Here is an 8,246-nt window from a genome sequence, read left to right on the forward strand (position 1 = left end):
ATGAACTGTATGGCCTGTGGCAGATCTCTTGCTAGCTAGTTCTTATAGTTTAACTCAACCCATAACTATTAATCTATGTATCGCCACATGTTCTGTGGCTTTACCTGCATCCTATTACATGTTACTCCTAGGATGGCAGGCTCCCATCTTCCTCACTCTACCTTTCTCTTTCCTGTCTCTCTCCTTGTATTTCCTGCCTGCCTCTAAGCTGCTTTGCCATAGGCCAACGCAGCTTATCTATTAACCAAAGGGAACAGCACATAGTCACGACATACAGAAAGATATTCCCCAGCAATTACATAAATTTTATTTATTTATTTACTTGTTTTTCTACTGTTCATGTTTGTGTGGTGTGTGTGTGTGTGCATATATATGTGTTCACATGTGTGTGTGCACACACAATCATGTGTGCCTATGTTTGTGGAGCTCTAAGGATGAAGTACAGCGTGTTCCTCAATGGGTTTCTACCTTAATATATGAGACAGGGTTTCTCAATCAAACTCTGAACTTGTGTGGCTGATATCACTAACTAACTGACTTTGAAATTGAAAGTTTCCCCTTTGGAGATTGGAATTACCATTTACCTGGGATGCCCACCCCGTCTTTCTGTGGGTTATGGGTGTCTGAACTGTGTCCTTGCTGATGGAGCAGTGAGCACTCTAACCCTTGCAGCATCTCCTCAGCCCCAGACTGAATTTTCAAAATGATTCAGAATTTCATGGTTGGGTGTTTGCAAAACCATTCTTAATCTGTTTGGGGTTTCTTTACTACACACCTTAGCAATTAAAGTTCAGTGGTTACCTCTATGACTGGAATAGTACCATTTTCTAATTAATAAGTATTCTGGATAATTGTCTTGCTTTATGTTCATTTGAAGAATAATACTGGGTCATTCACTAGCCAGACAATAAGATTAGGTTTATTTCAGTTCTCATATACCAGTGTTCTGTGGCAGTTCTAGGTACAATGGTAAAGAGACTTTAAAACAAAACATAGTATCACCTGTATGGTATCAGCTCTGTTTTGGACCTCATTCATCTTGAAAGTTAATGATGTTACCATGTGCATTTGTAACGTGGGTTAATAGTTTTACTGCACTGCTGAGTTTAGTTTCTGTTTGTTTTATTTTCTTTTTATGATTGTTTCTGACCTTGAAGTTAAAACACACACACACACACACACACACACACACACACACACACACACACACACACACACACACACAAGATGTATTCCTTCAATTTAATGCCAGTTTGAGGTGTTTCTCCTGCACCATCGGATCAATGAAAAGTAAATAGCCTCCACTTCTTGTTTCGTAGTGTAGTATTGATCTTTCTTCAGCTTCTGCTTCCCCTTTTCCCTGCATCTTGTGTCTTCCAACCCCTGGGACTGAAGTGATTGCCATAGATTGGACAAGCTAACAAGCGCATGATAAGGAAGTGTTTGGGGTCCCACTCTCGCACACTAGCTTGGTATATAAAGGCTGCCTCTGTGGAGAGAGAACGGTGCCATTTTGTGTGCATGGCATACACCACTGAGAGAAGAACTAGAAGGAAAATGCCCCCAAATAAAAATAAGGCAGGAAGGAAGATGCTATTTTCTATTTCTAATCTTTGCAGACAGTGTTAAATTAGGTAGTGAAACGCCTTTGTGAGAGACAAGTAGCCTGCAGGAACGTGGCACACAGTCTTCATTTTGTCAAATGCCTGGATGTTGGCAGCTGGGGGTAAGTCTTCACTATTCTTTAGCATATATGATTTCTAAATAGTATGGCTTATACTTTCAGCTTTTTTTTTGTTTCAGGCTAATTGTTTAAATTGTGAGTATGAGAAATAAGGTGCATTAATTTGATTCGATGTCTAGCACCTTGAATAATTTTAGCTCACACATTTTATCACAAAAGCAATATTTGAAGATATTACTTATTTATCAACCTAACTTATTTGTGGATATTTCTGAGGTGAGTATTTAAATGAGTTTATATGCACTTGAAATTCTCAGGGAATTGAGGTATTTGGGAAAACTTTATAAAACTTAGAAATATTTGTTTCTCTTAGCTTGTCCTTGACATATTCTCTATCCACAGATTTATCTAGAATTGAAAAAATGGGAAAACAGATAATTGATATTCTGTCATCTGCTAGTGCATCTTTCTAGAAAGAAATTATTAAGTGGGCAGTTCTCCAGCACCCTGACCTTACAGGAGCATGCTGGGTAGGGTCTCTTTGACTTAGTGTTTAACTTTGGTCCCATGGCTTCTCAGGTCTGTAAGCTATGTATGTGCAATTTAGTTACCTTGTTTATTGTCTGTTAAGTTTAGTTTAAGAATCCATAGTCAGGTTATCATTTTGGACCTGACTGACAGAAGACAGTCACGTGGCAGAGATAATAAACAAAGCATATATTTCCTATAGAGGAACCCTATTCTTCAATGAGTGTTATGGTGGCATGAAGTTCTGTGTAGAATCTTTTGCTTATTACTAATTTTAAGAAAATTAAGTATCAGTACAGGCATCTGATTTTAATATGTGTATGACTGTACTGAGATTCACAATATTGATTCAGACACCATTGATATCACTGCATTGTGGCTTATTAATATTCTGTTGTCAGTGTGATGCTTTTAATCACAAAGGGTTTTTTACTAGATTCCCATATAGCGTACACAAATTAAGCAAGATGTTGGAAGCTTTGTTCAGTTTTCAGTTTCTGTGATATCTTATTCCTTTTAGATTTGGGAGACTGTTCTAACTCAAGCTATTCTGTAATCTTTAGGGTAACCATGGTGCTTATTTGAAAGCTATTAATTTTCTATTATAGAGTGCTAAAGATGTTCCACAGTGTGACATTCACCTGCATTACTGAGTCAATGAACAATTGCATTGTTGCTTAGCGGAAGTTGGAGCTTAACTTGAACCTCTGGGATCTCATTTATTATTTGCAGATATTGATTTTGGGAAAAGAAAAGCTAAGATGTATGAATATAATGAAACTTGGAACTGGCCTAAAGGTGTTAACTCCTGATGGGCTACGCTATGTCCTAAAATTTAGATATTATATTGTATATAGAGCATATAATATATTTGTATTTTGATAATGACATACTGTACTACATTCTGTATAAACATTCATTAAAATCTTTACAGTATGTCTAAACAATGAGTCCACAAATGATCTTGGTATTTTGTTAGACTCTGAACTCTTAGTCAAATTTGTAGTTGATGGCTTATGAAAAAAATAATAAAAGCACATTGATTTATAGTGTGTATGGGATTTAGTGTGTGTGTGTGTGTGTGTGTGTGTGTGTGTGTGTGTGTGTGTGTGTATACATGTATTTGAGCAAGTATTTCAGTGTATTTAGGAAGAATCTGGATGCTCACTTACAGATTTGTTCTTAAGGAAACAGTGAAGTTTACAGTAGTTTCCTCAGCAGCTTTGGAGACTCAAACAACAAAGGCGTATAACATGTTTAGTGAAGAGTTTCGTCTGAAGGCTTCTAACATTCAAGATGAAGCCAGAGTTACGCTTCTCTATGGAGGGAGGATTTCTTCCCTGAGCAGGCTCTGGGCATCTGCTGGAACCCTGATGCTTCCACAGTGATCTGCAGGTCATGAAGACACACTCATGTAAACTCCACGTTGTCTCCTACCCATGTCCTCGTGCTTGTAGCAAAACCTAAATTACACACATCTTTTGGTTGCAAAAATTTTCCCTCAGATACCTTCATTATTTTCACAAAAATAGAACTTAAATATACATAAGGCAATTTAAAGAATTATTGATTTCATTTATTTAAGGTAAATGTCAGTTTTAAAATGAAATTTTATGATGTTTTTATTTACCACTCTTATTTAATATCGATGTAAAAGAGCAAAATGTATATTAAAATATTGAATACAAGAAGCTTAAATATTGACAGATTGTGTTTTTCATAATCAATTTATTGCTACAAATCAAGTGAAAATAGTTAGCAATATTACAGATATTCTTCTGAATGACTTCCTGTGAGCCCCACCTACAGAGGAGTGCTCCTTGGCAGGAAGGGTCTGTAGTACATTTGCTCTCTCCCTGCTTTTCCACAGGGTTTGATTGAGACATGACCAGTGGGAGCAGATTCCCTCTTCTCTGCTGCAGGAAAGGAGCGCTCATCTCACATCCTCAGTTACACCTGTTCATGTTTGTGTTATGCAGAAATATACTGAACTCTTAAGTATCAATTCCACATATTAAAATCCATTAAAAACATAAAACTTCTAGGATGAATTCAATGTGTGTTAAAATGAGGAGTGTGGACCAGATCTTTAGCTTTACAAGGTTTCAAAATTAAAGGGAATCTATTAAAAGAAAGCTTTTAAGTATATTTTATTTGATGATATAACAAATAATAAACTTTTTTTCATAGTACCTGAAATGTTAAATTCTAAGAAATATATTTCATATAAACTTAATGTTTCAAAATGCCTTTTTATTACTATCTAGAAGAATATTTAACAGAATTTCACAACTTACAGTATTACATGTCTTATCAACATTTATTTAGCATCAATTATGTTGTAAGACTTAGAACAGACATGGTACATTCCAGCCCATGCAACCTAACAGGATAGAAAGGAAGACACTTAACCCCATGTCCACACTCTCCCTAATATGCCCACTTACTATGCACTGCTTATCAACTATCAAAACCAAAGTTTTTTCATGCATACAAATATTTCACAAGTTTAAACCAGTCCACAGTTTACACATATATTTTATTATTTATTTTGTGTGTATGTGTGTGTTTGGCACATGTGTAGAGGACAATTTGTGGAAGTTGGTTTTCTCCTTCTGGCAGTTGAACCCAGATCATTGGGTTTGGAGGAAAGTACTTTTACACCTTGAAACATATTGTCACCTCCTCAATTCAATATCAAATAAGAGAAGAACTCATTTGTTCTTTTCTATTAAATAATTTTGTTTTTCATTTATAATACTTTGTACATACAATAATATAAATGCTGAAAGATCCAGATCATAAATATGGAATATACTAAGGTCAGAACAAAGATCAAAGAAAGATATTCAGATTTTAATGGCATTGACTTTGACTTAAAGCAATTACCTGGTCGTAAAATTGAATACTAAACATGACACATGCTTGGCTTGCTTACTTTAGGCATATGAGAATGATATGGCATCGTTGGAAAAGTATATAGAAGAAAGGCACCCTGAATCTGATCTTAAAAACTCAGGAATGAATGTCTCTACTTACACAATTGCATTTTGCTGATATATTTGTGATTTGACCCTTCCAGTACTTTTTAAATGCTTAACAGTCTCCTTACCTAATGTAGGAATTTGACATTTTTATTTGACAATCTAAACGAATATTTGTGTTAGTATTTTTAATGAATATATATTCTATATAGTAACTTTGCCTAGAATGACAGTGACAGTTCATTGACTGTAGGCAGCAATAGCACAAACAGTTTGAGTAACTTCAAGACAATATTGATGATACAACTTAAAACTATGGAGACAAAATGCTTCCATCATTAATGTTAACTTATTGTTCCTTAGCTTCCTCAGAATTAGTATATGACTTCCTATTTGTCTCATTATTATTATTGTTGTTATTATTATTGTCCATGCTATTATTATTATTATTATGTCTGAAAACTGCAGGAAAAAATGCACTGTACACAAGGATTCTTGACATTTTTTTCTCTACTAATTTATTGGATAAATTCCCCTGGCACAATAATCTGTTCATATGAACATCAACATCAAACATAATCTGTTATTTCTTATTGGCTTCAGAAATAGTATCATAAATTCATCCCCAATACTGAAAGCATCAGCAGTAAGATGTTGAAGGAGCCTGCCATGCAGAAAGTCAAGCATTACTCAAGAGAGGCAATTTCAGACAAGGTCATTCTTAGGCTCATGAGGGTAGACAATGAGTATTCAGTCTTTTTATCACTGTCCACTCATCCAATAGAAGAATTTCATTTTGGAATTTAAGAGTTCAAAAATGTTACTAACCCTTGATCAGCAAAGATGCTGATGTTGAATATGGCCCTTCTAGTTGTTTCTGTAACTTACGTACTTATATATCTATGGACCTACAGCATCAGTCTTCAGTGAAATATATTTGGCCAAGGTATTTAACCTCTTTTGACTTTTAATTTGGCATTTGCCTATACTTAATATTTTAAAGAGAATTATTGTGAGTCTCCTCATTTTTGTCATATAAATTATTTCCTTTAATTTTTAAATATGTCAATATTTTCCCTTGTATACCTCAAAAGAGCATAAGGAAGGAAATGAAAATAATTTACAATCACCAATTGGATATTATACGTGTTCTTACTCAATTTTCATTAAACTGCTCATAATTTTCTATCAGACTTCTAAGATACCACATCAATTTTTAAATTATTTTATTTTTCATGATTTTAATATAATTATAGGATTTCTCCTTTCCTTTCCTTCCTCCAAAACATGTCATCTACTTTGTTATTTTTCAAATTCATGGCCTCTTCTTTTTTAAATCAACTGTTGTTACACACACACACACACACACACACACACACACACACACACACACACATATCTATACATATTCCTAAACACAACCTTCTCAGTTTACGTAGTCTTACTTACATTTTATGTCTTCAGGATTGACCATTTGGTATTAGATAAACAGTTGGTGTATGGTGTGATCTTCCTTGGGAGAGACTGTTTCTCCAACTTTCAGTACTTCTCCATTGCCTCTACTTCCTTACAATTATATGTCTGCCTTCCAGCAACATCGCCTGAGCCTTAGGTGTCAGAAGTGTATTGAAGTTGTATCCATTGGGATTAGGCTTTGAATTCTGGAGTTTTACTGGTTAAGGTTTTCTGTAGTGGTCTCCATCTGTTGTAAAGAGAAGTTTCCTTGTTGTGGAGTGAGAACTTTACTTATCTGTGGGTATTAGTGCAAAAAAGGTATAATTTAATTATGGTTTATGTTGGTTTAGTGAAATGGCAATTGTAGGTTCTCTTTCAAGATCCATGTTTTTGCTAGCCCTAGGCAGTTGGCTGGGTTTCCAGTACCAGGCATTATCTCACTCTTTTGAGGCAGTCTTATATCAAGTGAGAGAGCTTTCAGTAACTGCCAAGATAGGTGTGCCACAAGTGAACCCTTAGGGTTAATATCATGTGCTGCTGGTTGTTGTGGTAAATCATAGGCATCAGGACTAGGCTGTTGATACCTTCCCTCATTTGTAAGCTTGCATGATATCAACTCATGCCATGGAAGCTAGTCCACTGGAAGGATTCTTTCAGATCAGCACCCTTTTCCATAATAGGGACTCGGCTTTCACATCTGGGGAATAACCAAGTGCAATAGTCACAGCCTATATGTTATGGGAGTCTTGGAAAACCCTGAACAACAACTCAAAAGCAGCTTCACACCTGGTATTGAGATTGTAGTAGGATGATCTTTTGCTCTTACTTGGGTCATTCTTGGACAAAATAGGAAAATTCATTGCACGCACACGTGCACGTGCACACGCATGCGCGCGTGCACACACACACACACACATTCTCTCTCTCTCTCTCTCTCTCTCTCTCTCTCTCTCTCTCTCTCTCTCTCTCTCTCCTAACAATTATAAAATGTGACTCAACTATACCAATTGAATGGGTGAAGTAAAAAAGATAATATTGAGTGAAGCATCCCAACTACCTCAATATCCTGTTATATATATATATATATATATATATATATATATATATATATAAAATAAGCTAAATTACATGCATGAAAGATATTTTAGGTAGAGTTAATAGTATGATATATGATTCCTTATGAATTTTATAATCCTTACTGTTTTTTTATAATCCTCCCTCCTTCTTTATCTCCCCACTCCCTAATTAGCACTTCACATTTTCCCATTTCCCCATCATATCACATGTACCATTATTACTCTCTGTGTTACTCCTTCACACACCTCAATCATTGCAGTGGTTCCATGTTCCCTTCCTGGTTTCTGCATTTACTGCAAAGTAGGTACTCACCTCTGAAGATTTTGAGTTACGAGTCTCTGATGAGAGAGAACACACAGTGTTTGTCTTTTGGGTTACTCACTGTGATCTTTTATTCTCCTTCCATTAACCAGAAAGCTTCATGGTTTCACTTTTCCTCACGGCAGAATAGTATCCCACAGTGTGTATGTACCACAAGTTTCTTATCCGTTCATCGTTAGGAGATTTAATTATTTATA

This window comes from Peromyscus californicus, unplaced genomic scaffold (assembly GCF_007827085.1).
Source record: "Peromyscus californicus insignis strain IS unplaced genomic scaffold, ASM782708v3 Scaffold_18__1_contigs__length_77618521, whole genome shotgun sequence".
NCBI lineage: Eukaryota > Metazoa > Chordata > Mammalia > Rodentia > Cricetidae > Peromyscus > Peromyscus californicus.